The sequence below is a fragment of the Gallus gallus genome, chromosome Z, assembly GCF_016699485.2.
Source record: "Gallus gallus isolate bGalGal1 chromosome Z, bGalGal1.mat.broiler.GRCg7b, whole genome shotgun sequence".
Taxonomy (NCBI): domain Eukaryota; kingdom Metazoa; phylum Chordata; class Aves; order Galliformes; family Phasianidae; genus Gallus; species Gallus gallus.
Window position 1 is genome coordinate 80,228,974 of NC_052572.1, and position 11,649 is coordinate 80,240,622.

Below are 11,649 nucleotides of genomic sequence, written 5' to 3' on the forward strand. Positions count from 1 at the left end.
CCTGCAGAGCATCTGCAGCCCTGTCAGCATCAGCATCCAGCAGCGGCAGGAGGAGCTCCCCCTGACCAACGCCAGGCAGGGCAGTACTGCTCGGTCTGCAGGTTAGCTGCCATTTACCTTTGGGTGTCTCTTGCAGAAGACTCATACATCAGAGCGTTTTCCTCATCTGCAGCACGCAAATGCTACAAAAGCAGAAACAACCCAGGAAGCTGTCTATTTGGGAATCTGCATGGACATTCACTGTCTGTGTTGATGGTGCTCTGCCATCCTTTATTTCCTTCTCCTTACTTGTCCATATGCTGCTGAGGATTGGAAAGCTGCATGTCCCATAATTCCCCTGAACCCAACTTAGGTGACTGGTTGCCTGAACAGGTAAGGACCGTGTAAATCTTTGTCATTGCACAGCACGGCAGTGCTGCCAGACTTTGTTATGGCTCTTTAGGGCACCTTCCAAGGTGTGTGACATTTTCCTCTCACCTTTCCCTTTCTTTCCCCGAGGTTTTGCCTTGCTTTGCCCTTTTATTCCTGCTACCTTCCTCTGTGTTGCTCAGGTGTTGCCGTTCCTTTGTGAATATCAAATCCTGAAGCACTGCCGCTCCGCAAGAGAGCCGTCCTGTCAGGTTGCATTGCTTCACTTGTGAAGGCCCAGGGCCTTTTTCTGGGGCCCTCGAGCATAGAAGCGAATGGCAGCGGGAGGCCTGAGTGGCTGGGATGTAGCCTAAATTTTAGTCTTGACTGCGATGGTGACCTAAAGGCCTGCAAGTGAAGAAGGATCCTGGGATGGAACAAAGTATCCTGACAGTTTTGAGACAGCTTGTAGTTGTGGCTGTAGCCACAGGTGTTTTTTTTCGTAGAGGGAGCTCATGTGGGTTGTAGGTCTTGTCCTTGCGAAGACTTGTTCTGCAACAGGTGTTCCACTTGGGCTCCGTAGCACGTGCTGGCCATGCGGGTACAGCATGCAATGGAACAAACCCTGCAGGCCCTGGGGAGAGGCAAAGCAGGAGAGTGGCTGCCCCAGGGTGGGGATGAAAGGCAGAGTGCCCTTTGAAGCAGGGGATGCCCTGCTGGCTCTGCCGATCGCATCCACTGCTGGCACGTTCCTTCTTCCTCCTTTCTGGCAGTTTGCTGTCGAGCAGATTGAGGTGGAAGTCAAAGACTCAAATCCAATGTTGCGAAGCCACTGCAGATGCCAAATCCCTGCACGGGAGACCTGGCCGTGTGCAGGAGTTACTGCAGGGTGAGGAGCTGCTATTGGTCTTCAAGCAGGTAGGAGTTTGTTATCCACACATAATACTGTATGTATTTGTTGTTGTTGTTTTAAAATCAGTGCCACTATGCAGTCTGATCCGTTGTGTTTGAAAAGTGTGGTGTAAGGATTGTCAGCTGAGAACAGCAGCAGAACATGGGGCTGTTGCAGGGGGAAGGCGTGGGGAAGGAAGCGGGGAAAGGAAAGGGAAAGCCTGGAAAAGGAATGGGGAATGCACGGGGGTGAAGGAAGGGGGCAAGACACGGGAATGAAGGGGAAAGGACAGAATACCTGTAGAGCAGCCTAAAAAGCAGTAACAAGCTCTGGGAGGACCGCGGAGTGCCAGATTCTGTACTGGGTGTTTATCTGTGTGTGTACGTTGTCACTGTTTGTGCCTGGCTGCACTGCTCCAGCCCAGAGCCCGCTGCCTGCAGCTGCATCTTTGCTTCCTTCCCTCCTGCCCGGAGCCCCACGGGTGCTCCCACAACTCCCTTCCCACCCCCAAAATGCCAGAGAAGACACCTGGCAGTGGGATGGAGGAATCCCAGCAGCCCATTTTCCTTCTGCCTGCAGCTCTCTCCTCCTCTGCCACACAGGGCTCCAGACTGTCCAATGGGAAAGACGTGGGGGAAAGGGAGTGCTGGCAGGAGCGACTGCTGCGGCTGACTGGGGAGGGTCTGCATCCCACGTGCCCTCCTGTGCTCTCTCTCCAGCTGCAGGAGGGCCAGAGAAGGGCAGATGAAAAGCTGCAGCTGAGCCTGATGGACCTGCACAGCTCTCGGGCTGTCTTCCAGAGGTAGCTGTGACCAATACCAATATGGCGCTCTGCTTTCTGCCAACGTGCTTTAATTTTGTTGTCGTTAAATGTACTGGGCAGTTACATTTTGGCATGTGAATATTTCAGAACAGTGCAACAGATGCTGGCAAAAAGTAATTTTTTTATCTTTTGTTTTTTATTATTATTATTTTCTTTTTGTAAAGCTCTTAGCACGCCCTCGAGCCCGTCGAGGTTCTTTCCGCGGTCTCTGCCGCCACCTCGTGGCCAATGCGCGGAACCGCCGCTGTCCGCTGCTCAGTCCTGCAGGCGGCACAACGCGTGCGCGTAGGAATGCGGAAGTGGCTTCGTAACCGCTCTGTGCAGCTCATCCGCCGCTCTCTATTGTGATTAGTCCTCCAGGTCGTAGCGAGTATGCGCCCGACGACTCCAAACCAGCAACTATTGCTCCTAACTGCTACACGTGCGGGCGAGCTGCCGGTTCTCGGACCGCCGGCTCAGCGATCTCCTCCTTCTAAACCAGGCTGCCCCTCATCTATTTCCACGGCGGCACCGAACGTACGCGGCCGCCATTCCGCCGATCGGCCACGCGGGGGCGCCAGAGACCGCGGAAACACGTACCATCGTGCAGCTGAAACACAAACGTCTGCCGTTCACTTGTGTGAACCTCTGTGTATGTATACTCTTTTGTACAGACTGCTGCTGGCCTGCTTGTGTTCAAAGAATTTCCGCTGAAGTGGACTAAATATTTCTGTGGAATTGTATGCTTTTTTTTTTTTTTTTTGGCCTTGATCACCTGAAAGAAATGGATGAAATGATGTGGGGAGTTCACGTACAATCAAATGTGAAAGACTATTGAGAGTGGGAGACCTATTTGGAAAGTAACAAGAAGGGGAGGGAGAACACGTCTGGTAGTAATAGCTTGGTGATGTTAAGTTGGTATAAATTAAGTGGGACGCACTGATGTGTGCTGTATTCCTACCCACATCAACTTGGGTAGAATCTGTTCAGTGTAACGTCGCTACACTTGCCATATTATGCTCTTTAGGAGCGTGCTTGTGTAGAGGAATATGGGTAACATGTCAGTGGGGGTACCTTCAGAACTACCACTACGTCAGTGACATTTGATGTTTTCCAAAGCATGGAATCTTGTCCACACACAGTGCTTCTGTAAATGTTGGTATGGGTAAGTCTTGCAGTTCTTCTTTGCTCCAATGCAGGTGCTGCTATTAGCAAGGCTTTTGTGCTTTGTTTTAAGGACATAAACACTTTGTTTATGTTTGTTTAATACATAACTAAGCTAGAATCTGCTGTACATGCACTTATTCAGCAACGAGTCATGTCGGTACTGAAGCGAAGGCAAGATGAGCTGGAAACGGAATCTACTTATATGCAGCACCTGACAAGTTAGTATGAAGTTACCAGTTACTTTCTTACCTGAAATCTCATTCTTTAAGTAGAAACACACAGTTAATTCTTGGATTATGTTTTATTTTCATGTGTAATGTTTTCTCCCTCCCTGCTGTCAGTGGGCATACTGTACTAGATGTCCTAGTTGAAATCCTTACCCAAGTAGGACGCGTAGTATCACTTCTCCGTGGTAGAATAGTGAATATAGCATGACCAAATGCTCGGCCAGTTTTGAATTACTGATCTCAGTGGCTGTCTATCAGTACTTGAAAAGAAAAATTGAGTCGGTTTTCCAGTAGATATTAGGCTGTTACAGGATCCTCTTTAAAGCTGTTTAGGAAAGCAAAGAGCAGTATGCTAGGAGCTGCTGTGAACAGACAGAGGCCAGAGGCACCAGTTTCTTGTAACTGCCACTCGTGGATTCAGGTTTCTGAGTACACAGAATACAATGCTGACTAGAGAAAACTAGCTGCACGTATGATTTTGTAACGTGGTGTCATAGGCTGAGAGCAGGTGTTAAGAGGAAAAGAGCACTTGTGTTAATAGCAGCCATTTAAAAACATTGTTGTGATTATTGCACAGATGACAAAAACAGGCAGGTGGTATTGTTGCTGGTGGGGTGGCAGTGGGTGCATCAGAACATCTAACCTCTCCTCTGTTATCAGCGTAGGCCAGGTGCTACATTTTGAACGTCGGGGTCTGCTGCTGACCTTAAGTTACTGGGAGCTCTGAAACCGTTCCAGTTGCATTGGTGCCTTGACTCATCACTGTTTAGGCACAGGTAAGGACTTAAGAGTTTTATTGGTTGAAAAATGACGTAATAAAACTTTGCTTGAAGCAAACTGTTAACCTTTAACATTAAGTAATGTCAATAATTACATACAAGAGGTATGCTATGCAAATGATAGGTATAAATATAATTTTCTTGTTGATTTTGCATGCTCTTATGGTATGTGGTGCCAGGACTAACGTTTTTTAGCCCCAGTGAGACTTGGATGCAGTCACAGTTTCCATGCAAGTTGTTGCATAAGCTACATGGAACTGAGATGATGGACTGTTGAGAACGCAGTAGTTTCTTACAGACTACCTCTGGCAGGGATAGTATGGAGTACCATGTTAGATGTTTGGTGTTTCAGGTGGGGGGAGTTACTAGTATGAATGTGGTGAAGTGAAGGTCGTTAGAGATGCTTTTAATGTCCTTTGGAAGCTCAGAAAGTACCTTACTGTTACAGTCTGTGTCTCTAGGGTTGCATACTTACTTCTGCTTCCTCACGGTGTTTCCTTAGGCTATTGCTCTCACCGGGTGTTCTTAGTATATCACTGAGCTTTCTTTTACGTATGTACATGGTGAATATCTCACCTGAGTTCATTACAGAATGCAGGACTTGCAGGCGGCAGCTGAGAGAGCGTTCACAAACAGCTGGTCACCACGAAGGCATGCCGAGTGATGAAGAACTGGCTCTGACAGAGGTGACTGAATTCCAGAAGAGCAAAGGTTGGTCAGAGAGAGCAAAATTCCTCCCATGTTGAGAAGGATTTTCAAGGGAGAGTGAAGAAATACTCCTTTTGAATGGTTTATCGTTTATGTTCTACAGCATAGAATTAATGCATTTAAACAATTCTGACCAATGCCTTAGGAAGAATAGATAGAAGATAGAAGACTGTAGGCTTCTTTAGTTTAATCAGTTTTTTGTCCAAAGTTGGAATGTATTTCAAATTGAGATTTGAACTGCCTTAGTGAGCAGGTCACGAGGAGCTGGGAGAGGCACGATGCGTATTTGCTGAATAACAGAAGAAGGATTTTCCTGTCTGAGCTTTTAAGAGACATACAAAATAGGAAATGTAATGGGTATTTAAATCTGTGCAGTTGTTCAAAACTGCAGAAGTCTTTTTGTGGTCTTCTGTATCTCTTTTTTTCCATGAAAAAGGCTTTGCCAGAGTGCAGGATCGGGGCATGCTGCTTGCAGGGAAGACTTCTGTGCAGGAGCTTTGCCGTGGGTTATAGAGGCATTCCAGAGCTTGAGATAAGTGTTTTAACTAGAAGGAGGACATCTTTTCCTCTTGTCAGGTTGCTTGCATATGAATCACTTGCATCTTTATTAATGTGGAGCTGTTTGCTGACACTTTGACAACCCTACCCTCTGAAATCTAGCTTTACATTCAGTTTTAGCTTGCTGCTTTGGTCCATTCCATGATTAGAATCCATGTAAAACTGTTAAATGAGAATCTTTTGGTATCATTAGATATATTTTTGCATGGAGCTTTTTCTCTCAATCCTGACAGCTGAACAACGAATGGGAATGATCTTTCAGCAGAATTCTGCAGACCTGAAAGAGATGCCCTGGTTCAGAGCTGTAGAAGGATTCAGCGATGCCAGAAAGTCGTCTGAATCAAAAAGAGATGATGATCCTGATGAAGAAGTTTTGCCTAGAGTGATTGAAAAAACTATCCTGCCAAAAATTACAGGTATATTAAGGTTGTCTTGAGGACGTTCACTGCAGCTAGGTATTCAAACCTTAAGTAAGTGGTAATGTAAAATTATGTTGATAGTTACAATTGCTTGTTAAGGTTACTGCAAATGAGAAGTTTAGCTTTTTGAATGTTTACTTCCTTGAAACTAGAGCAGATAGCCACTTGGATATCATGAATGAAATAATTCCTATTTTTCAGCATTTGTCAAGAATGTGTGGGATCCTTTATCGACTTCACAGACTGAGAACCTTACACAGCTTTGCGATAACGTGTTTGAAAAACAAGTCCTGTCCAGAAGGGAATGCAGTCAGGCAAAACAGGTAAAGGCTGTTGTGGTAATGGGGAAGGAAGTTCTTGATACGGTGTATGCACTTCACTGTAAATATTCACAGTAACATACACTTAGCCCAGTTCTGGTTTTATTCTCATGCAAATCTGGGAGTTTGTCCAGCATAAAGTAGGTGAAACTAAGTTGATGTTTAGGCCCTTAGTATGAAAAGAAATAACAACAAACGTTTATGCAATCGCCACACTTGACTTCAGGAAGAAGCTTTAGATAAGGTTCTGTTTGTATAGTAGCTGTGGTGTTTTGTTGTGGTTTTTTTAATACAACCTCATAGCTGGAAAACACATCAATCTCGTTATCCAAGAGGATTTTATCAAAACAAAAAAAAGAAAGATGGTTAAAGCTGAGACTTGCTCACAGGTCTTTAATGCAGTTTTGATCTTAGTGTCTATTATATACAGTGGCTCCTGCATTCAGCTGAATTAGCATTTTGCTTTTCCACATGAACAAATGTGCCTTCTACTGTTTCATTGTAGGAATAGTTACCAAACATTAATGTTTATGAACTCTTTCTGACAAGAGTAACTACGCAGTCAACTTAGTGCTTTTTTGCTCCTGTAACTAAAAGCTTTCATAAATGGAAAGTTCTTAGTTCATGAGGCACAGCCCAGAGTCTGGTTTTGTGATCTTCACTTGGAGTATCTGAGGGCTTGTGTTATTTGTGGTGGTCTGCTCCCCCTTCTACTCCTGACTCCTCCTTTCATTCCTGAAATAGTTGATATTGCTGGTGCTTATTGCTGGACACTCTTAGAGAGGGGATAACTGGTAAGAGTCTGGTAGATGTGGGGTTAAGACACAGCTGGGAGGAGAGTGTTGCTAAGCCTGATGCAGCATGTTTGTCTGGTTACAAGCAGTGCTGTTCTGCTGAGAATCCATTAAACACATACTCGAGTGTTTCCAACTGCTAATTCCATTGGGTATTGCAAGGAGTTGCAGTTAACAGCTGTTTCCTTAGGCCTTGATTCTGGTTGTCACTGCTGAAAGAATCCCATAGTTGTAATTCATTGGTGTTTAAGAGATGAATTGTCTGTTTGTCTTACTTTCAGGTCAAACAAAATCCTTATTTCCTCTTCTTCTTTTTCTGACCAGCACTGTGGAAGACAAATCATCTCCATGTTCAAAATTGCAAGGCAGACAGTTTTGGTCAGCTGTTGAGGTAAAGAAAAAGCCCCGATCTTGTCTGTGAAAATCATTTTAGTTAAAAGGAGATTGTAGTCTTTGAGGAAATGTATCTTCAGTCAAATCTGATTCCTGAGAGTTTATGGTATTTTAATAGGAAGGTTAGCTGTTTTCGTCAGTGAGCTATTTATGCTTACCCACCTCTGATACGTAGTCAAGAGACTTTAATTTCATCATCTGTTCCTGCTAACCTTCCATGAGATCAGTCATTGGCACTCTGTGGATAGGTCTGTTTCCTCACTATGTGCATACGGTGCCCATGCTGCTCTTGTAGAATGGAATCCCTGCATGTGCGTATAAGCGTATTAGTATAGCTTTATTCAGTCTAAAGTGCTGAGTTAGGAATGTCTGAATGCCTGTGATTCAATCCCCTCTTAGATCCGTTTCCTCTATGAGTGTATTTGGATTCGTACTAAAGAAGAGGTTTAGATGCAGGAAAACACATTAACATCCCAGTTCCCCTGCTGTGTGTGCTAACAAGGCCATGGTGACAGCTCTGCATAGGCTTCCTGCTGCCATGTTGCACATTCCTGTAGAGAAATCAGGGAATTTGGGAATGTTGAGGACTTGCCATATTCACTCCTGGGGCAAGCTGTTGTGTAAGGCTTTGTCATGGACAGATGCAGAGAAGACAAGAGGGAGCTTAGTGCTGATACCTGGCAGACACGAAACAGACATAAGATTCTGGTATCACCTTCTGAGATTGTGTATTGCCTGACTTAAATGTCCTGTCAAATACATGTTTCTAAAAGCGAGACCAGTGGTCTTTCACTGCTGATTGAAGTTTTCTCCTTTCAGTTTGTTTTCCATCCTCACTGTAAGTCTTCTCTTTAGAAGTGGTGATGTGCAGAACAGTTGAAAATGTGCTTGTGTTGGGTATCTTCTGATAGTTTGCCACCAAGTAGTACTGCGGGTCATGCATTAAACTCTTTGGATCTGTTCAGCAGCTTATTAGTGTGACTTATCTGTGCTTGAGACTGCCGTTGTGCAGCCCCTATTGGTGCTGTCTTTCAAAGCAGGTGATCATCTGCAGGCTGCCTATCGGGAATGTCCTCTAAACCATGCCCAGAAATTGTATGGGAGAGTACTCACAAAGGGCTGGGCGAGAAGAGGACAGGAACTATTTTAATGAGGAAGTACAGTTGATGAGGTTTTGATGTTTGTGCCATCCTACAGTCTAACTTTCCTAGCAGCTCATGCAGTCAAAAGGAAGTGTCCTGCCAAGCACTCCAGAGAAGTATGCAGTAGTCGTGGGCTTTGCGACTGCTTTCTGACTGGTGACTGCTAAGATCACGTACTGTGTCTGTGTGGGTGAACTACCTTGAGGTTAACAGTTACCTTGACATTAACCATTCTGTGTTGAGGGGGAGACCAGCGATGTTCTTACGCTGGGCTTAAGTCTTTTTAAATAGTCATTTCTACAGTGATAACAGGTAACTGAAGACAACTCTTGCTAACGAATAATACTGAGGTCAAGTACAAAAGGATCTTTTTGCTGCTATGGACCAAGGCTATCAACCTTACATGTGTTATAAGGCTGGTGGCATGTAACCTTATGTAACATATGCAGTAGTGGTTGTTTTTTCATTCTGTCACAGATTCTCTCCAATGTTCATTTAGAATTGGATCTCAATTGCTGTTGATCCCTGTTTCTTGCTGAGCGTGGTGTCTTTGTACACGTGCACACCTCTGTTGTCTTTGTACATGTGTACACCTTCAGATTTGACCACTGGCTTTTCTCTCAAAAAATAAAGCATAGTTGTTTTCTGTTCTTGGGTGTTAGCAAATTGTTAACCAATTGGAAGGGTAACATGCTCTTTCTTTCCTTGGGGGGTGATGTATGTATGTATGAGGGTACAGCTCATAGGCACATGTAGAATTAATCTACTTCAAAATATTATTTATGATCTGTAGTTTTTTAGTGACTAATTGGCAGTAAGCTTGGAGAGAATAAATCCTGTTTTTTGAGTACTGAGATTGGATGGACATGGTATCTTTTAAGTTTAAAAAGGAGTTTCTAATGCACCCTCAGCCATCAGATATGCATGTTCTGTTTCTCCATTACTGCAGCTGCTCTCCAAGGTTCTCCTTTGGGATGGGACTGTACAGGAAGACACAGTCCGTGGTGTGGGACTGAGCAAGCTGCTGAATCGTTACCTTCTTCTCAACCTCTTCAACACACCACCAGGGCCAGAAAACATAGAGAAGTGCAAAGAGGTGAAAGGTCTTATTTCCATGGGGACAGATGTAGTCTGAAGTGTAATTATTTAACATTTAAAGTTGTGTTTTGTTTGTTTCTTTGTTTTTTAATGACCTTGGTGTATTAAAGAATTTCAAAGCAAGCATTGGTTCCTAGGCTTTTAGGAATAACTGCTTAAAATGATGGTTTTGTTTTTTGAAGAGTAAACACGACCAATAATAACTGAACTAGCCAAAAGGAGAAGTCTGCCAGAAGTGGTGTGACTTAGTTTTATTGAAAGCCTTTTTTTTTCTTTTTTCTTTTCTTTCAGAATACTCTCTGGGTGAACAGGTGGTTGCATGCTTCCCAGAAAGGTGGTTCCAAAATCATGGAAGTGGGTCAACTCTCCCCGAGTCAGTGAACTTCTGCCAGCATTTGGTTCAGTGAGCACGTCTGCTTCACAGGAACAACCACAGGTAACAAACAACATGTTCTTTGGGATGCAGCACTTCCTCATATTCTTTATGTTTGTATTTCTTTTAGGGACGTGGTTCAATGGGCATGGTGGTGATGGGTTGACAGTTGGACTAGATGATCTTTGTGTTTTTTTCCAACCTTAATGATTCTATGATTCTTAAATTCCTCAAGCCTCATGCATTTAACACTTTCAGTGATGTACTTCCAACATCTACGTACAACTAAAGATGCAATCCATAATGTAAAATGGATTGCTTTTGCAGTACTAGTGCAGGCTAGTTTGAGGCTCTAGACGTTGGGTGCAGTTAGTGGTCAGTGTAGCTCAAGGCACGTTTTAGCTTTATTGATTTTGAAGTCAGGTGTGAATGTGTTGCTATGTCAACTTGTTTTTGTAATAGTGATGAAACTGAAGAAGTTGTTCTCCTGTTGGTGAGAGTCAAGGCTCTGCGTATTGCTGAAGAGCTCACTGAAGAGTGCAAACGGGAACATCTTAAATCTGTGATCAGGAAATAAGGATTTCTTTGAAGCAGCAGTTCTTTTACTGAAACAAGCCTGATGCTCACTCTAAAAAAGTGGTAACGTTTAATGAGTGGACTGCCTACAGTTGTTTTACTGTGAAATATTTTGGCTTTTTTTCCAACTGTCTTCTGATGCCATCTACTCCTAGACAGAATCACAATCGTCAGTGTGAAGTGCAGATGTTCTGAAATATATGACGAAGCCTCACTGCTTTGTTCTTTGGGGAAGGATGACTGCAGTGAGTGCCTGTAACATTACCACTGCTGGTGAGCAGAGAACTTCACAAGCTGTTCTCAGTACCACACCAAATCACTCTGACCCGGGAGTCACTGAACTCTAACTTATTGTCCACTTAATGAGATAGCTCTACCAAACTCACATTGAGTTCTTCATAGCTTTTTGATCCCGACACAGAAGCAGGAATTCTGTGTGCAGTGAGAAGTCTGATCTATGAACATCTACTGATGGTAAACGGGTGCTTAAGAAGGTAAGAAGTTGCACAGGAGAATGTCTTAACTACACTTACTCTTCTCCAGAGTATGATTTGTAGTGGAGCTTTGTACTTGAGATACAGACTGGACTTTGTGCACACACCTGGAGCTGTCACCCGCCCTCATTTATCAGACGAGCAGAACAACAACTCCAGTTACCTTCTAGTAATTGGCTCTCTAAGGACATTTACCTTTTGCTTCCCTCTAACACCCATTAAACCTCATTTCACTGTACCCATGTTGGATTTCTAATGTTGTGTAACTCCGTATATGTGCAGTAAATATTACTGCTGCAGAATAAAAAGGATGTTTTACTGTAGAAAGAGCAGTGTGTCACAAATTCTGCTAAGTTTGCTATTGCCTGCTTCTCTAAAATGTTATGTATGGGTCTTCCATTTAACTCTTGGGGGCTTTTATTCCCTATGGTTTTTCTGTTGTTTTTTATTACAGAATATGTATTTTTGTAAACTATTTTAATTGTAAATAGCATTCATCAGTGTTATAGACAACAATGACTTTTAAAATAAAAGCAAAGCAACTCTTTTGAAAAGTAAA

At 43.7% G+C, this 11,649-nt stretch overlaps 1 long non-coding RNA gene and 1 pseudogene across 1 annotated transcript in view; both read left to right on the forward strand.

The window, feature by feature from the left end:
- LOC121108413 overlaps positions 1 to 9,554 on the forward strand; it is a 29,269-nt gene extending 19,715 nt beyond the window's left edge. The window contains exons 2-3 of the long non-coding RNA XR_005842919.1: positions 7,296 to 7,405; positions 9,499 to 9,554. This is a non-coding gene — a long non-coding RNA (uncharacterized LOC121108413). The remainder of the gene's footprint in view (positions 1 to 7,295; positions 7,406 to 9,498) is intronic.
- LOC112530760 overlaps positions 1 to 11,649 on the forward strand; it is an 851,315-nt pseudogene that overhangs the window by 736,582 nt on the left and 103,084 nt on the right.